The following is an 18418-nucleotide window of genomic DNA, read 5'->3' on the forward strand; positions in this document are numbered from 1 at the left end:
ATCTTTTGCTGAGAATTTTCCTAGGGTTACAGACTTTAGGACCAAGAACCTGTGATTCTCCTTGATGACAAAGTAAGGGTGCACTCATCTCCTTGGTGATTGTCATGTTTTTGTGTGTGTGCATGTGTATGGACTAAACATTTACTTAAAAAAAAGACTTGAGAACTACTTTGGCATCATACAAATGCATCTGAGAGTCTTCTTTTCTTGCCTCTCAAATTAGTAAATTCACCTCGCCCTGAATAAAAACAAACAACTATATTAGAAAAGTTTGGGAACCTTACATAATGAATTGAAATTATGTTCAAACTTAATACCTAATTATATTTTCTCAGTCACCTATAACTAGATCATATTCAGGGAAGAATCTACCTCAGAGTAAGTAGATTTCAATCTCTTAATTGAAGGAATCATTCCGGTATAGAAAACATGATTGATCTAATACTTTTTTTAAAAAGCTTCTCCTTTGCTGTGATATTGTTATAAAAAGTAGAGTTCTTAACAGAAAATGCAAAGTCTATGTCTGAATTGTTCAAAGTTATACACAATGATTATCACAGTCACTGGTACATAAGAGATGCCTAATAAATATATGTTGAATTATTGGACGAATAAATATTGGCATTCACTTGCTCAATTAGAATTTTTGCTTCAGATATACTCTAGAAGATGATGGTATAAATCAAGAATAATAGGTAAGATAGAGGCTAATTTAATTTTCAAATAGCTAAGTGGTTTCTATTCAGCTTGTTTAGGATTAATATTTAGAAAGATGTTAATTATAACTTGCTTTGAACAGATGTCCTTTTATGTTCATAGCAAACAATTAGGCCTTTTTAGTTAAAGCCTAATATTCTGGTTATCTCAATAAGAAAGACTAGAAGGTATAATCTCAATTATTTCTAGACAGGGAATTTAGCTGTTTTGTACCTAGAAGATTATGTAACATAGAGTAAGCACACATTTAATATTTGCAGAGTAAAGGAATTAACTAACTGATGTATAAATTAGTAACCTGGAAAAGCATTGACTAGAAATTGACTTTTTCCTGAATGATTTTTCCATATGCTGGGTTCACTGAGATAATAATTGCTAGCATAAATGTTTGGAATAATTGCTTAAAATACTCCATATTCCAAGCACTCTGATGGTTGTTTAATGCACTCCTTGGTTGCCTATGGCTACACAGCAAATACTAGTAAATACAAAACTTGGTGTCTTGAAACTACTGCAACCATTCTTATCACTCAATTCTGTGGGTTGACTAGGTGGTTCTTCTGTTGGTCTTGTTTAGGGTCTCTCATAAGCCTTCAGTCAGCTGGTGGCTGGGCTGGAATGTCAGGTTGACTTTACTCATATGTCTGGTGCCTTGGCATGGATGACTAGAGAGCTGGGACCCCTCTCTCTCTTCAAATGTTCTCTTCTTTACACTGTGGCTGAATCCCCAGACCTGCTGTTTCCAAGAAGCAAGAAGCAGAAGTATCACTTCTTCCGAGCTCTGTTGATTAAAGCAGACACAGCACCAGTCAACCAGATTCAAAGTGAAGGAAAATAAACTCCTTGTCTCTATGAGATAACATGACAAAGAATTAGTAACCACTGTCAGTCCACCCTATATACTTGCATTCTAATCATTAGCACAGTCCTGAAACGTGCGTATTATTTCGTCTATTTCATTAAAGGAAATTCTCACAGCTTGTATGTGAGGGCAGTTGGATTTGAAGCCATGCCCATGTTTCCAGTCTTTTTTAGTACCTCCAGATAAGATAACATCAAGGTTATCTACAAAACAAAAACACAGAATATACAACTCCGTGTCTAGTCTTAGTCACTTGCTTCATTTCTTCCTTGACAGTGATATTGTTTATAGAAACACCAGGCAGAGCCTCATACTGCTTTTTGGCTCCACATTCTGGCCCTTCAGTGTTCCCATCATTGTTGTCAACACAAAAACCACTCATCCCCTGCTCAGCCTGGCCTTCCTTTCTTTTCACAGCCCTGACAAGTGTTTGGCCACCAGGACATGGACAGTCCTTGGTTCTTTGAATGATACTATGCACATAAATTTCAGCTACAGGTTAACTTGCTTTTATAACACAATCACTTTCTCTGCTGGTGTGTCCTCTGAGAATGCAAAATAGTTTCATATTGGCCTAACAACCATAATTCTTCCCTCCACAAAGTCCTAGAGATATTACATATCTTCTTCTAGAAATTTAAACTTTAATATTTACCAGTAGCTCTTTACTTATTTTTATATTTGGGGGTTTATTTTTGAATTTTGCCTGAGGTAGGAATCTAATTTATTTTTTTCCATGTAATGAACCAATTTTTCCTACAAAATGTTTCAATAGCCCAAATATGTTCTGTTCTGTTCCATGGCCCATCGTATGTTCCTATTATAGTACCATATTGTTTTACCTACTATGGCTAAGTGATATGTCTGAATATCTAGTAGATTGAGTCTGTCTCCTTCTTAATTTTCTTACTCATGATTGTCTTAAACAGGGACCAGGGAACTACAGCCCATAGGCCAAACCCTGCCCTCTGACTATTTTTGTAAATAAAGTTTTATTGGAACACAACCATGCCCATTTGCTTACATACTATCTATGGCTGCTTTTGAGCAATATAAAAACAGAGTTGAGTAGTTGCAGCCAGCCACCAAAGCCTAAAATGCTGAGTATCTGGCCTTTTACAGAAAAAGTTGGCTGAACCCTGGTCTTCATTACTCATAGACTTGTATTCTTCCACATAAATTTGAGAATCATTTTGGCAAGGTTCCCAGTTCCAAGTTCGGACTTGCAAGCAACAGAAACTAGTTATTTCTAATTTAATGCAGAAGTAAATGGAGAGGATCCAAGATGGCGGCATAGGTAAACACCTAAACTGCTGCCTCGCACAACAATTTCAAAACTACAACTAAAAGACAAAACGTCTATCACCCAGAACCACGGGAAAGCTGGCTGAGTGGAAGTTCTACAACTAGAAGGAAAGAGAAAACAGCATTGAGAGGTGCACAAGTGCTGAAAAGCTGAGGTATGGAGGCACGCAAATCGGGCTGGCGATGGGCGACTGGGAGCGCTGCTTTTTTTCAACCCGAAGGGAGACAAGCTCCCGATTACTACGAACTCCAGTTTCTGGGGAGACGCCAGGGACCCAAACTCCTACGGGGAGAAGCTGGACTGTCTGCCATCGGGTCGGAAAGTGAGTGAGGCTTGCTTGCAGGGTTGCGCGCAGGAATAATTGTTTACTGTGCTGGGGCGCGGGACACGGAGACACGGTTGGAGGCGCAGAGCCAGCTTACTGGCAGCCATCACTGTTTGCCACACCCTAGCCTAGTGCCGCCCTGAGACCCTGCCCCGCACAATCTACAAACCCACCCAAGCTCCAAGCAGCGGCTTTAGCATATGAATGGCCTGCCCTATCGCAGCTTAACCTAGCAAACTTGCAGCCTGGGTCAGACAGCTCCAAAACCTCCAAACCCCAAGCAAAGAGGAGAAAACTGTAGTTCTCTCTGTAGCTCCTGCTGGGTGGCCTCAGAGAGTAGCTGACCTGCACCCCATTGGAGATCCAGAAGCCAGTGTACCTAGTGGTCAGTGTGAGACACCAGATTTCAACTCCTCACATCCATAAGTGACACATTCAAGAGGCAGACTCAGTGAGCACCAAAGCCCCACTGAAACAAGTCCTGCACCATAAGCGTGTCTCCAGCGCAGCAGTTCTTCCATTATACACACAGCGGGTCCTCACAGCCAGTTGGCCTGGAGGTCAATTCCTCCCAGTGTACCAACAGCAATCAAGGCTTAACTACACCAAGACTTTGCACTCAGCCCACAAAGGGGTGTACCAAGAGCGTCCACCTCAGGTGACTGGGGAGGCTGAGCTACCGGCCCCTATAGGTCACCTACCACACAAAGCCACTCCATCAACACAGGGAAGCAGCAAAATGCGGAGACCAAGAAACATGTCACGAATGAAAGAAGTGGAGAAAAGCAAACTACTGGATGACACAGAGTTCAGAACCATATTTATAAGGTTACTCAAGAATCTTCTAAAAACCGAGAAACTTGATGAGACCTCCGAGAAGCTTAGTGAGACCTTCAAGGACCTTAATGAGAATGCCAAAAAAATGGAAAAGGACCAGTCAGAAATTAAGCAGACACTGTCTGAAATAAAGAATATACAGAAACTCAACTGTAGATCAACGTACCCCAAGAATCAAACCAAAGATCTGAAATATGAGAAAACAAAAAACACCCAACCAGAAAAACAAAAAGAAAAAAGAATCCAAAAATATGAAGATAGTTTAAGGAGCCTCTGGGACAACTTTAAGCGTACCAACATCCGAATTGTTGGGGTGCCAGAAGAAGACAGAGAGCAAAATATTGAAAACCTATTAGAAGCAATAATGACAGAAAACTTTCCCTACCTGGTGAAAGAAATAGACTTATAAGTCCAGGAAACACACAGAACCCCGTACAAGAGGAATCCAAAGAGGACCACACCAAGACACATCAAAATTAAAATGCCAAGGGCAAAAGACAAAGAGAGAATCTTGAAAGCAGCAAGAGAAAAACAGTTAGTTACCTACAAGGGAGCACCCATACGACTGTCAGCTGATTTCTCAACAGAAACTATGCAGGCCAGATGAGAGTGGCAAGAAATATTCAAAGTGATGAACAGCAAGAACCTACAACCAAGATTACTCTACCCAGCAAAACTATCATTCAGAGTTGAAGGTCATATAAAGAGCTTCACAGACAAGAAAAAGCTAAAGGAGTACATCACCACCCAACCAGGATTACATGAAATGCTGAAGGGTATTCTTTAAGAAGAGGAAGAAGAAAAAGGTAAAGATAAAAATTATGAACAACAAAATGACATCAAATACATACCTACCCACAAGTGAATCTAAAAATCAAGTGAATAAAAAATCTGAAGAACAGAATGGACTGGTGAATATAATAAAATCAGGGACATAGAAAGGGAGTGGACTGACAATTCTCAGGGGGAAGGGGGTATGAGGGGTTCAGGAAGAGATTGGACAAAAATCTTACACCTATGGATGAAGACAGTGGCGGGGGTAAGGGCATGGGGTGGGCTGGGGAATCAGGTGGAGGGGAGCTATGGGGGGAAAAAAAAGAGGAACACCTGTAATAATCTGAACAATAAAAGATTTATTTTTTAAAAAAATGTGGGAGCAGGAGTATTCAAAATATCTACAATGTTCTGATTTTTTAAAGATCTGTTCTTTGTAAAATTAAATAGCAATTTTTCAAAGAAAAAAAAAAGAAGTAAATGTATTGGAGAAGATAGAGCACTCATAGGAGCTCTCTTGAAGAATCCTAAAGAAACAGGCTCAAAAAATGGGCAAAAAACAAGGAAATCCTAATAGCAGAATGAAAGGCAAGGTTACATTGCAGGTATCCCCTGGTAGGATGCCACCATGAATGCTGCCACAGTGAAAAGCCTTCTGAATTCTCCTTGCATCACTGTATGACTACTCATTCAAGATTCAGAGTCATGGGAAAGAGAATTTTATGTCCCAGTTAAGATCATATACTCATGTGCTAACTTGAACAAGAAGGAGTGTCTGGCCCTTCTTCCACTCCCACAGATGGAGGTAGGGCCCTACTTTCTACCAAGACTCACTCAATGGAGGGTTCATACAAAGTATGAGGGAGGCAGGATTTCCCCCAAAGGTGGCTGTGACTTGGCTTAAAATTGCATTAAATTGGGGGGAAATTGTTATATTTAAATATTGCATTCCTGTTCAAAGATGATTTATCTCACTATTAATTCAGCTTTCTCTGTTTGGGGTAGAGTTTTAAAATGTTCTTCTGTAATGGTCTTATGAAATTTTGTCTATTAAATCCTTGATATTTTATAGTTTTTTGGAAGGTGTCTTATTACCTGTTATCTTCTTGATTTTATTATTGCTGGTATTGAGACATGCTACTAATTCTTGTATATTGATTTTATAATCAGCAAGTTCTTGAATTTGTATATTGATTTTATAATTAGCAAACTCTTGAATTTTCTTATTCTAAGACTCTGTTGATTTTCTTTAATCTATTTAAGTCATACACACTTACTAATGAAAATTTAATCTGTTTACATCCAATTCTGTTATTTCTTAGTGTTCTTCCCTATCTTATTACATTGGCCTGAACCTCCAATATTATGTAGAATACTAGAAGCCCAGTGCACATCAGCCTGGCCTGCAGGGATTGGGAAAGGGGCCCTAGCTGGTTTGGCTCAGTGGATAGAGTGTCAGCCTGTGGACTGAAGGGTTCCAGGTTCAGTTCCCATCAAGGGCATGTACCTTGGTTCAAGGGCATGTACCTTGGTTCAAGGGCATGTACCTTGGTTGCAGGTTCGATCCCCAGTAGGGGGCGTGCAGGAGGCAGTTGACTGATGTTTCTCTCTCATAGATCTTTCTAACTCTCTATCCCTCTCCCTCTCTGTAAAGTCAATAAAAACATATCTTTTAAAAAAGAAAGAAAGAAAAGGGAGAGGGGCCAGAAATAGAGTTAATGATCAATCATGCCTACTTGATGAAGTATCCCTAAAAATCCCTAAAGTAAGGATTTGGAGAGGTTCTAGAATGATTGAACACATCCAAGTGGCAGGTGGTAATGAATCCCAACTCCACAGGGATAGAAACTGCTGCACTTGGACCCTCCCAGACCTCACCCTACATACCTCTTTATTTGGCTGTTCATCTGTATCCTTTATCATATTCTTTAATAAACTGGTAATGTGTTTCCCTGAGTTCTGTGAGCTGTTCTAGCAAATGACCTAATCCAAGGAGCAGGATCATGGGAACTTCTGATTTGTAGTCAAGTTTGACAAAAAGTATGGGTAACCTGGGGACTTACTATTTATGATTGGCATCTAAAGTCTCCTGCAACTGAACTCTTAATCTGAGATCTGATATTATTTCCAGGTAGATAGTGTCAGAATTGAGTTAAATTGTAAGATACCTAGCAGGTATTGCAGAGATTTGCTTGTTGTGGAAAAATCCCACGCTTATGTCTGGTGCCAGAAGTGTGTGTACTATCAGAGTAAAGCAGAAACACAGGAGGGAGATTAGGTGTTTTACCTACACAACCACCAATGCCCAGCACCCCTTCCCTCTCACCCTTTCTGAACATCATCCCCATCACCTGCCCCACAGTTGTCTCATTCACCCAGTCACTCAGAGGACTGGATTCTTCCTCGAACTTTCCAATCTCCTCTCCACCAACATGTGGCAGGATGTAAATGTTCACACTATTTAAATGCATAGTCTTACCTCGTTTTGTTTTTCTTCCTCTCCTTTGAGACACTAGAAAGTTAAATGCAAATATCTTTCCACATCTTTGGCAAAGTAAGCCTTCCCTTCCCCGGAGCAAAGAGAAACATGTTTTTCAAGTGATGGATTTAATAAACATAAAGTGTATGGTGAGAGAGCAAGAGGAAAGTACTTCTACCCAGACCAGAGATTACTTGGAGGTGGTAGGAAAAAAGGTTTGCAGGCTTAAAAGCCAGGGAAGGATGGGAGGGGGGAGGGAGGAGGCCGGGGGTGGGGGCAGACTTTGCTCCTAGTCAGCTCCCTGAGAAGCAACAAGACTCCAGACAGGAGATATGGGGTTCATCTGGAGGAGCAGAACCCTAGGCACTGGGTTTCAAAGCTTTGTCAAAGATTCTAGTGTCCTCAATGTATCAGGGAAACTGCCAGAAGCTGCCAGACCTGACAGGATTGTGCTGACACAGGCAAGGGGCAGATAAGCAGTAACTGGAGTGGAGAGATGATTCAGGACTCAGAAAGGCCTCCCGAAGCTCTGGAGCTGGTGCAGTGAGGAAGCATGGTTGGGTGGGGACACAAGGCTGCTAGAATGATTCACCATCACCTTCCTACCAGCCCAGTGGAATAGCAGCTTGGAGTCAAAATTAGGCTGATTCATGGATCACAAGGATCATGAGCTTCTGGTCTTAAATTCAAACTTGTTCCAATGCAGTAGATTCCCAACTTGGGGGGTAAACCCAATAGCTGAAGGACTATCCCCTGGAGGAAAGATCTCTCTGTTGACCATTCCAAGCTCACACTTATTTTTTTACCTCATTCTAACACCACACTGCTCACCAGCCTCACCATCTATGGTCAGCCCCAGAACCTGGGCCAGGTGTCCAGGGCGAGGCTTCAGTATCTTCTCTCCCTCCTTGCCTTGACATGGTTTACCTCAGAAAAGAGATACTTGTAGGATGGAAGGAGTTTCTCTTCTTCAATTTTACTTTCCAAATTTCTTTAGTTGGCCTTCTGTCCCTGGTGACTCCCAAATCTCTCCAGCCCTGTCCTCACTACAGAATAATAGCGTGTATGTGTGACAACCTACTGGACCTCCCCTGGAGTACCCAACATAGAACTCAAGTTCCAGATGCTAAAAATAGAACCCATTAGTTCATGCCACCCCTGCCCTTTACCCTGCCACCCAGTTCCTATCTCAGTGATTACACCCCCACCCAGCTGCCTTAATCAGAAACCCAAAGTCGCCAAGTCTTTTAAAATATTCTTAATTCTTCACCCTCTCCAATCCCATTACTTTTGATTTCATTCAGGATTATCCATCCCTTGCTTGGATTATTACAGCTGCCTCCTAGCTTGTCCAATTCCAGTATACTCTCCACAAAGCCAGACTGATCTTTCAAAAACAAAGTGACTGTCGCTCCTCTCCAGTTACCATGTAAAGCTACCTTAGTAGAATGCATACACCATTGGAGCAAGAGTTTTTGTGTTTGTTCACTAACAAATCCCCAAACCTAGATCAGTGCCTGGCACATAGTAGGTACTCAACAAATATTTGGTAATGTTTGAATGAAAAGCTGAAAAGTTTTTCCTGAAGTTGAACCAAAATTTCTCTCCCTGTCATTTCCACCTATTGATCTTGGAATACATGTCTGCCTTTGTCACATGCTGGATTTCACATATTTTTCAGAGAAATCTTATATACCTCCCACCCTGATATTCCTCTTTTCCAAGCTCAACTACCTCAGTTCCTTCAACTCTCTCTAATGTGTTCTCAGACCTTTTGCCATATTCATACATGCCCTTATTGTTCACATTTGTTTGATATTGAAAAATTATTTAGAAAGAGCTGTATAATTAAAACTTACATCACCAGGCCAAGTATAACAACCTGAACATTTAAGAGTTCAGAGACTCTTTAGAGATTACCTAGTCTACACTCTTCACTTCTCAATGGAGAAACTGAAATTAAATTACTCATCTGATCAAGACCTGTTCCTCATCCTGTAGCAAATCAGGGGTAGACCCACCTTAACCCAAGGTTAATCATTTTATTCTATTTGAGTTCTTATTCTAATGCAAAACTGAAAAGCTCCTATTAGATTTGCAGAAACTAGCTCCCCGCCAAAAACTATTCTCTCTAGAGCAAGCATGTCAAACTCAAAGGCTAACACGGGCCAAATAAACAAGGTTTAAGTTTATGTGGGCTACAAAAAAATAAAAGCTTCAATTTTCATAGAAACATAGGTTTATTTCTATAGAGACATGCTGAATACAAAGGGCTGAAATAAATGAGTAATTGTTAACATAAAATAATGAAACATTTTAATAAAAATTAATATTTTTTCTTGAACATTAACTTACCAGACACTGAATAACTGCACAAATTAATAAGTGTAATGCAAATAAACCTATTTTTCTTGTTCTCCAAAAGCAAAATATTTCCTATTGTGCACACCAAACAGGTCAGTCCAAGACTAATGACATGGCCATCTGCTGCTAAAGTATTCGCTGCTAGTATTAGTGGAGAGAAATGGTGTGCCTGTGCGTAAGGCGTGTAAGGGAAATGAATGCCACATGGTTATAGTAATCAGTCATTAGCAAACATTGGAGTTCGTTATTAATAACTAGGGGCCCGGTGCAAGGATTTGTGCACCAGTGGGGTTCCTCAGCCTGGTCTGCAGGGATCAGTCTGAAACCGGCTCTCCGACATCCCCCAATGGATCCCATATTACAAGAGGGTGGTTCTCGGATGATTCACCCCGGAATCAGGCTCCCTCCTCTCTGGTTCCAGGTGCATCACTTGAGAACCACCGCTATCAAGTGACCACAGCTCGGCAACTCCTGCGTTGAGCATCTGCCCCCTGGTGGTCAGTGCACACCATAGCTACTGGCCGGTTGGCTGGTCAGCCAGTCGCTTAGGCTTTTATATATATAGATTATGTGTAACAGGATATTGTAAAAATTAAGTTACAAAATTTTTATTAAAAAATTTCTTACATACCTTTATATTGGCTGGGCCACAAAAATATTCATTGTGGGCCACATGTGGCCTGCGGGCCACGAGTTTGACATACTTACTCTAGAGAGATGATGAAATTATTTTTAAAAGAAAGCTGAGTTTTCTACTTCTGTAGCAATGCTTTGCAATCATTTGAGCTATCTTTCATGAATTACCAGAGTCTTGGTTGCCTTTTAAAGAGAGAGTTAATAAAATAGTTTATGTTGTTAAAAGAGCTATAGAAAACCATACCAATAGGTTCTTATGCATATTCCTTATTTGATACTTTAAAATTTTTAGGTCAAGAATTAACTGAATCGTGGTATAAATTATAAGACAGTGACAATTCAGCTGAACAAGACTCGTGTCAACTTTTCTCATCCCATATTCAGGCAAAAGTAGAGGAAATTACATTAAAACCATTTTTTATAAAACAAGCAAGGATCACCCATCCCTTCCCTTATTTACCACTTCCTATTTTCATCAAATGTCCCAGAAAATAAACAAAATCAAGTAGAAAACATCAAATGTTTAATAAAGACATTTAAATATTTCAAAATTGGGGGTAGTTACATACCTTTTAAGGTATTCTGTCTTAATATTGATGGAGTAAAATAAAAGGAGGATTGTAAGGGTTACTTTGCATTTACTAGGTACAATGTCTATTTGCAAATAAGCCAATTTTCAAATTCAGTAAAACCTCGATATAACATACTAATTCAGGTGAGGGGGTATCTGTTAAAGCTGAAAGTCTGTTATATAATAAAGTAGTTTTCCAAATGCTTATGTTTAAAAATTGACAAATTAGTTTACCTGTTTTTACTTATGTAGACATGTTTGTGTAATTAAAATTAAGTGTGGATGAAAAGTTTAATTTCACAGAAAAGTTTTCTGTATGTATTACTGTAATTTTAAATTTATACCAAATAGGTCTAGTCAATACGTGCATTCACCAGTTACCTCAAACAAATGCACATGGCTGGGGCGTGGCTTAGGGCATGTAGGAATATCCGGCGTTAAAACTGCTGCGGAAAATCACACCGGGCAACAGCAGCACAATGCGGTGTGACTCTTGTAATATTTATTTATGTCAGTGAAATTACCACAGTGTTTTATCCAACATATGGCCTATTTGCTAAATTTTGTTAAAAATAACAATGAATTAATAACAACAAAAAAAAAACCTGTTGATTTAATTATAAGCAAATCTTGGTTAAAAGCATTTAAAATTAACAGAGTGTTAATTTTCACATATGACATATGGACCAGCAGTTTTGTCCATTAAATCCAAAGTCTTCAAAATTGAGGGTTTACTATAATCCAGCTGAAGAGCTGTTTTTCTAACCAAATTTCCTAAAATGGATTTGCCTCTTTGTATTTGGGAACTTCCTGGAATATAGACAATAAACACATAAGTTGTATTTTTATGTTAATTTACAAACAATTTGTACAAATTATTTTGGAGAGAGTCTTCCTATGAGAACTTCCTCCTCCAAGACTGGTGATGTAAAATGGGAAAATGCACGGTGTCATCCAGTATTAGAATTGCATGCAAGTGTTACCAGAAGAATCCACTGGATTTTTTTTACCTTGGGAATTGCAGCTAACTGTAATAGATCTTTCTTTCCCTGTAACCATCTGCACCTTTGATACCTCATTTAAGTCAGTAGTATTCAAAGTGTGGCCTGACTGCCTCAGCAATACCTGGGAACTAGTTAGAAAGGCAAATTCTTCAGCCCCACCCAAGACCTAATGAATCAGAAACTCTGGGGGTGGGGCCCAGCACTCTGTCTTAATTAGCCAGTCAGGTGATCCTGATGCACATTACAGTTTAAGGATAGACACTGAATTGTGGGAGCAACTCACCACACCCTGTTTCTTTCTTTCAAATGTTTTTACCACGATACAGGCCTGTGCCACCTTAGAGAGGTGAGAAAGAGAAAAGTGGCCTCAGACCTGGGAGCTGTTCTGGCATTCACAGCTCGGCTTGGTGTAGACCATAATACCACAGAACATCCTCAGTCCAAGCCATTGTGTGATGACAAAAAACAAGACCACTCTGTAATCATGTCTGAACACAGACAAAAACAGGAACTTACCCAAACCACAAAAATAACCGAGATATTTTCCAACCCAGCTAATGAGTGAATGGCTATTGCTCTTTGCCAAATAAAACTTTACACTCCGTTTATTCCTGCCCTTTTCCAATAAGATTTATCAAAATACCCAACCATAGAATTGCCCCGGCTTCTTGACAATATCCAATCCCAGAAAAAAAGGCTCATGACTCAATATTTACCTGACATAAGCTCAACTCCTAAAATAAGTCCTTTCTAATTAGGTCTTACTAAGATGTTGTAGGGTGTGCGGACTCCCTTGCTTCAGTGAGTAATAACCCAACTTGCTCAGGAACAGGTGTCCCTGGTGGTCATTGACATGGGAATTACTGCATACCCTCCCAGTCAGTGGGGACCAGTGCCTTTCCATAAAAAGCTTGTTCACAATCCCACCCCAGGAAAGTACAGAAATTGAGAGTTATCGTTTAGAAACATCTACAACAATTTGAGAGAGTAACTGTTTGTTGAATATAAAAATAAACATTAGGCTTGTATTTTGTATACTAGTTGTTTAACTTTTATTTTTCTAGTAATTTGTAATTGTCTCTTTTTAAAAAAATATATTTTATTGATTTTTTACAGAGAGGAAGGGAGAGGGATAGAAAGTTAGAAACATCGATGAGAGAGAAACATCAATCAGCTGCCTCCTGAACACTCACTACTGGGTATGTGCCCGCAACCAAGGTACATGCCCTTGACCGGAATCGAACCTGGGACCCTTGAGTCCACACGCCGACGCTCTAGCCACTGAGCCAAACCAGTTAGGGCTGTAATTGTCTCTTACAAATGATCTGCAATGGATTTTTTAAAAATTGCTTGAAATGCACCATCCTAAAGGACTTCTCTAATACTTTTCTTTTTCAACACTTATCTCACATTAATCTTCTTAAAATTCTGCTTTCAATATATTATGTGCTTTCTCAAGTATCTTCAACATTACAACTCCTTTGTTTTCCAGTTGAAGAGGTAGGAAACTAACATATTTTGAGTGTCTACCATATGCTATTCATTGTGCAAATTTAAATACACCAATACCCAGGAAATAATTTTAAATAAGTATTAGCACCCTACTTCAAGACCAACTCCACACAGAGTACAAGGTCCCAGTGTTTCTGTGGGTGATTTTTTTAGTCATTAAGGAACATATATGTCAATGGTATTTAGACAAAAATCAAACAGGGCAGGCTTCCTAATTAACTTTTTTAGAGGCCATCCTAGTAGAACAAACCTGGTCAACATAGCATTTGAAAATTACAGTGCAATCTCATTAGTAAATATTGGTGCAGAGGTGCTATACTGGACACATTAGAATTTGTTCTTCAGTTAACATTTATCAGGTACAACAGGTCCTTGAATAATGTCATTTTGTTCGACATCATTTCCTTATATTGATGAGATGCCATAGTAATTTAACTGATTAATATAAATTAGCCTATGGTAAAATTGGTTTTGTTATAAGTTGTTTCACTTAAAGTTGCAAACCCTATTGATGATGTTGAGTGAGGACTCACTGTACTTACTGTTAAGTGTCAGCACCATTCATGGTCCTCTCAGTGGTCGAATTTGTGCCACCTCCCCTTCTTTTGATAATAGTCTTTGTCATGCTTGGCTATAGAAGTAGGTATATGACATAGGTGAATCCAATCAGAACACCTCACCCCTTTGGCCTCAATGACAAATATAGAAGTTTGCTCATGACCCGTGTAGAATAAATCAGTTTTTCACAGAATTGTTCTATCTATGAGTACCAGGGAAGTTGCCCTTTTTTCTTTTCTGTGAGTCATTAGGGCATGATACAGGTTGCCAGTAGCTGTATTCCCCAGTACATGGAGAAAAATGTATCTGACATGGGGGGGAGGGGCGGGGGGGCCAGGGGGAAGCTATCCAAAATGCAAATAAGAATGAGAACAAGAGACGTCCAAGGAAGAAACTCTCAACACTGTGGGATTCCCTGGGGCTAAGTCATCCCTAAAGCAAACACCTTCTCTTCCTTGTCTAGGACTTGCTTTCATAAACCAGCAAAATTCCCTTTTTGGTTTAAGGTAGTTTTTCTTTTCTATTATGTGCAACCCAAAAGCCCTCAAAAACACAAATCTTCAGTAAGTAGAAAGAGCATGGGCTAAAGATTGAGAGGAATGTAGTTTTTCCACTTAGTAATTGTCTGACTATTAGTTATTCAGCCTCTCTCAGCTTCATTTGCCTTGTTTGCAATCTGGGAATAAAAATGCCCCACACTTAAGAGTTAGACTATAAGCTTTGTAAGGAAAGGAAATATGTCTGTCTTCCTTGTTATGTCTTCAGCATTTAGCCAATTATCACAAATGAAGCACTTAATAAACATTTATTGACTGAAATAACATATGAAAGAATGAATTGGAAGGTTAAATGGAATTGCTGTAATGTTCCTAGTACAACGGATAGCACATGGTTGGTGCTCACCTTTCTCTTTCATGGGAAGACGGAGAAGAATCTATCTCTGTCCAGGATTTGCTTGTCAATTACCTCTATTAGAAACTCTGTCTTATTTACCATTTTTCCCACTAGTATAATGCCTTGAATAAGGATGCTTAAAAAATAAACAATGAATATGTTCAGTCAAGGGAGATACCATGGAAGAGTTAACATTTGAGCTGAACTCCAAGGACAGAAGTGGTAAGATCATCACAGGCAGGGGACAGACACAGCAGAAGCAAAGGCAGAGACATGGAAGAGCCTGACTAATACGGCCAGAGTTCAGGGAACGTGGATGGCAGAGAGAGAGAGAGAGAGAGAGAGAGAGAGAGAGAGAGAGAGAGAGAGAGAGAGAGGAAGAGGAGAGAAGAGGCTGCTGCACAGAGTCAGCTAGAGGGAAGGAGAACCGAGGCTCTTAAAAGATTCGAGTGACTTGATTATTCGAGTGACAAAGTCAATGGCTGAAGGATTGAATGCCAGGAGCAATGACTAGGATATAGAATGGACAGGAGTTGGTGAATGATTGGCTTCCAGAAGGAAAGGAAGAAATCTAAGAAGACATCAAGATTTCCAGCCCTTTGGTCTCCCAGGTTTGACAGGAGCCTGCTATTAGCCTTTCACTGAGGTGAACCCTACTACCTGGTCACCCAGGTCCAGGACTTGTGTAGGGGAGGAAAAAAGTTTTCCTCAACCTACTTAGGATCCCTTGTTGGATCTAGAAATTAAACTGACCAACAGATTAACAGGAACAAAGCATACAAATTTATTTAATACAAATTTTACATTACATGAGAGCTTTCATACAGAAATGAAGACCAGGAGACATGGTTAAACCTGAGTGTTTTTATGCCAAGTTGGATGAAGAGTGGACAGTCATGGAGAAGTATGATAGGACAAAGAGAATGTGGTAAGTGTGGTGAACTGGAGGAAACTTAGCAAGGCCTGCTTATTTGGAGTCTTCTCCCTCCATCCTGAAAATGAGGATGCTCCTCTCCTCGGGATACTCATGACCTGCTTCAGGGGAGAAGAGCCAGGCGAAGGCGAGAGACCTTCCTGCTTCTGGCATTTTCTCTAACTCCTTCAGCTTGAAATATTTGGTTTGGCAAATGTCTCCACGGTGAAAGCCAGCTCTTTGACCTTTTTGTGATCACGCTTTCACTTACTTTTTAGCCGCTGAAAATTCCTAACTTCCTCATAAGTTATCAAAGTCTTGTTTTCTAAATGTCTTTTTCTCCTTTATCCAGCATTTTTATGTATTTTCACTGTTTGAGTCAACCAAGATATATAAGTTGCCAGAGATATAAGTCTGTGACCAGTAGTTCTATTTACTATACTTTTAATATTTTATTTATTTAATATTTTCTTTGTTTTGTCTCTATCTATGTTATTGTAGAATATTTTAATATTTTACTCTATTTGATATTTTTATCATATTTCATAATTAAATTGTGTAAGGTTTCCCATACTTTTTTAAACTTTCTAATCTTTTATTAGAGCAAAGGAATATAACAATTTTCATAAACTAATCAATAAAGCAGAGTAGTGAAGAGCATGAGTTCTGGACCCAAACTTTCTGGGTTCAAACACAAAACACACATTGCTATTTAGCTGGGTGCCCTGTTTCTTGAACTTCCTCATGTATAAAATGGGGGTGATAATAATAGTACCCTCCTCGTTAGGGACTGAATTCGTTAATATATGTAACATTCTTAGAACACAGCCTACCACATAGTAAATGCAATATTGTGTTTATACCATTACAATTATAATTGTGATTAAATTGTTAAAATGATTTTTATTGCTACCTGGCATCTGTCACTGACAACATTTATAAATCACTAAGCCTTTCACGTAATCCTAGAGGCTTGTGCTTCATTGGCTAGAGAAATGGTATGAAAGCCATGCTCATATGAACCTTAGGGAAACTAGACCTAAGAATTTTATATAAGAAGAGAATTAACACTGAACTTACTGTGCCAGGCACAACAGTAAGGATTTTCTATGAATTATCTAATTTCTTCTTTTAATGCCACTATGACATAGGTACTATCATTATCCTCACATTACAGTAGAAGAAATGAAAGTTCTGAGAAGCTATGGGACTTACTTATGCTTGGAGATGGAGGAAAGAACACATTTAGTTGGTTGGGCTTCATCCCATGCACCAAAAGTTTGCCAATTTGATTCCCAGTCAGGGCACATGCCCAGGTTGTGGGCGTACAGGAGGCAGTTGATTAATGTATTGCTCTCACACTGATGTTTCTCTGTCTTTCTACCTCTCACTTTCTCTCTCTCTAAAAAAAACAAGAAAAAATCGTTTTTAAAAAAGGAAGGAACACATTCAAAGTCAGGCTGTCAGGCAGCACAGTGAGTATGTTTAGCCAGAAAGTGGGCAGTCATACATCTCTGGGGTCAGCACATACTTGTGTCCCTTGACTTCATGGATTTTGTTCCATGTTGCTGTTATTGTTTACTAGAGGCCCGGTGCATGAAAATCGTGCATTCAGGGGGAGGGGGTGTCCTCAGCCCAGCCTGCGCCCTCTAGCGTCCGGGAGCCCTTGGGCGATATTGGACAACCACCTAGGTGAGAGGCTTCCACTACCACCGCTGCACTCGCCAACCGTGATCCCAGCTTCTGGCTGAGTGGTGCTCCCCCTGTGGGAGCACACTGACCACCAGGGGGCAGCTCCTGCATTGAGCATCTGCCCCCTGGTGCTCAGTGCGCATCATAGTGACCGGTCATTCTACTGTTCAGTCAATTTGCATATTAGCCTTTTATTATATAGGATGGCAGCTGTTGCTGTTATTATTTATAGACATGAAAGACTCCTTTGTCAAATGAATGCTCCCCATTTTACCCAAGAGGAAACTGGGGCTATGTTTGTGACTAGGGCTCCACAGTTATAAATGGCAGAGATGAGGCCAGAAGCCCTACCTTCTAACACTTAACCGTGTTCATTCACTGTACCTTCCTTAATCCTGAAGTCAGACTTTTTAAAATTTGGTGTTTTATAAATAAACTCTCTGAATTAATTGATATGGGGAAATGCAAATTGCTTCTTATTAATATATAGAAACCCGACAAGTTGAAATGTTTTCACCTAGATAAGGTTGTTACAGTTACATGTCTAATTTGCAGCTAGTAATAAAACAAAGAAAAGCAACACCAAGCAATTTGCACTCCGGTAACTTCAAAAAAGTAACAGGTGTTGAACAGGTGTGGCTCTAGTGATGCCACCATCATTAGAGCCCACCACCTTTCTTCTTCTATTAAGAGGAAAACGATATTGTAAGGCCAGTAAACTTCCGTCTGCTGCTGAAGCATAGTTATCTTCTGTGAACAGATGCAGCAAAATACAATGTAAATCACAGCCAGCGCTGCCCTGAATGGGAATGTTAGTTACCACCTTGCTAGTCCCTGTCTCGGCACCAGTTCCTGTCTCGGCACCAGTGGGCCACTTGGCAGTCGCTCCCACAAGGCTAGACCTCATTAACAAGAGTGAAGATCAGATCTGAACATGCTATTTCTGAGATTGAGATGCTCATGTGTTCTAGCCA

This window comes from Plecotus auritus, assembly GCF_963455305.1.
Source record: "Plecotus auritus genome assembly, chromosome: 9".
Classification (NCBI taxonomy): Eukaryota; Metazoa; Chordata; class Mammalia; order Chiroptera; family Vespertilionidae; genus Plecotus; species Plecotus auritus.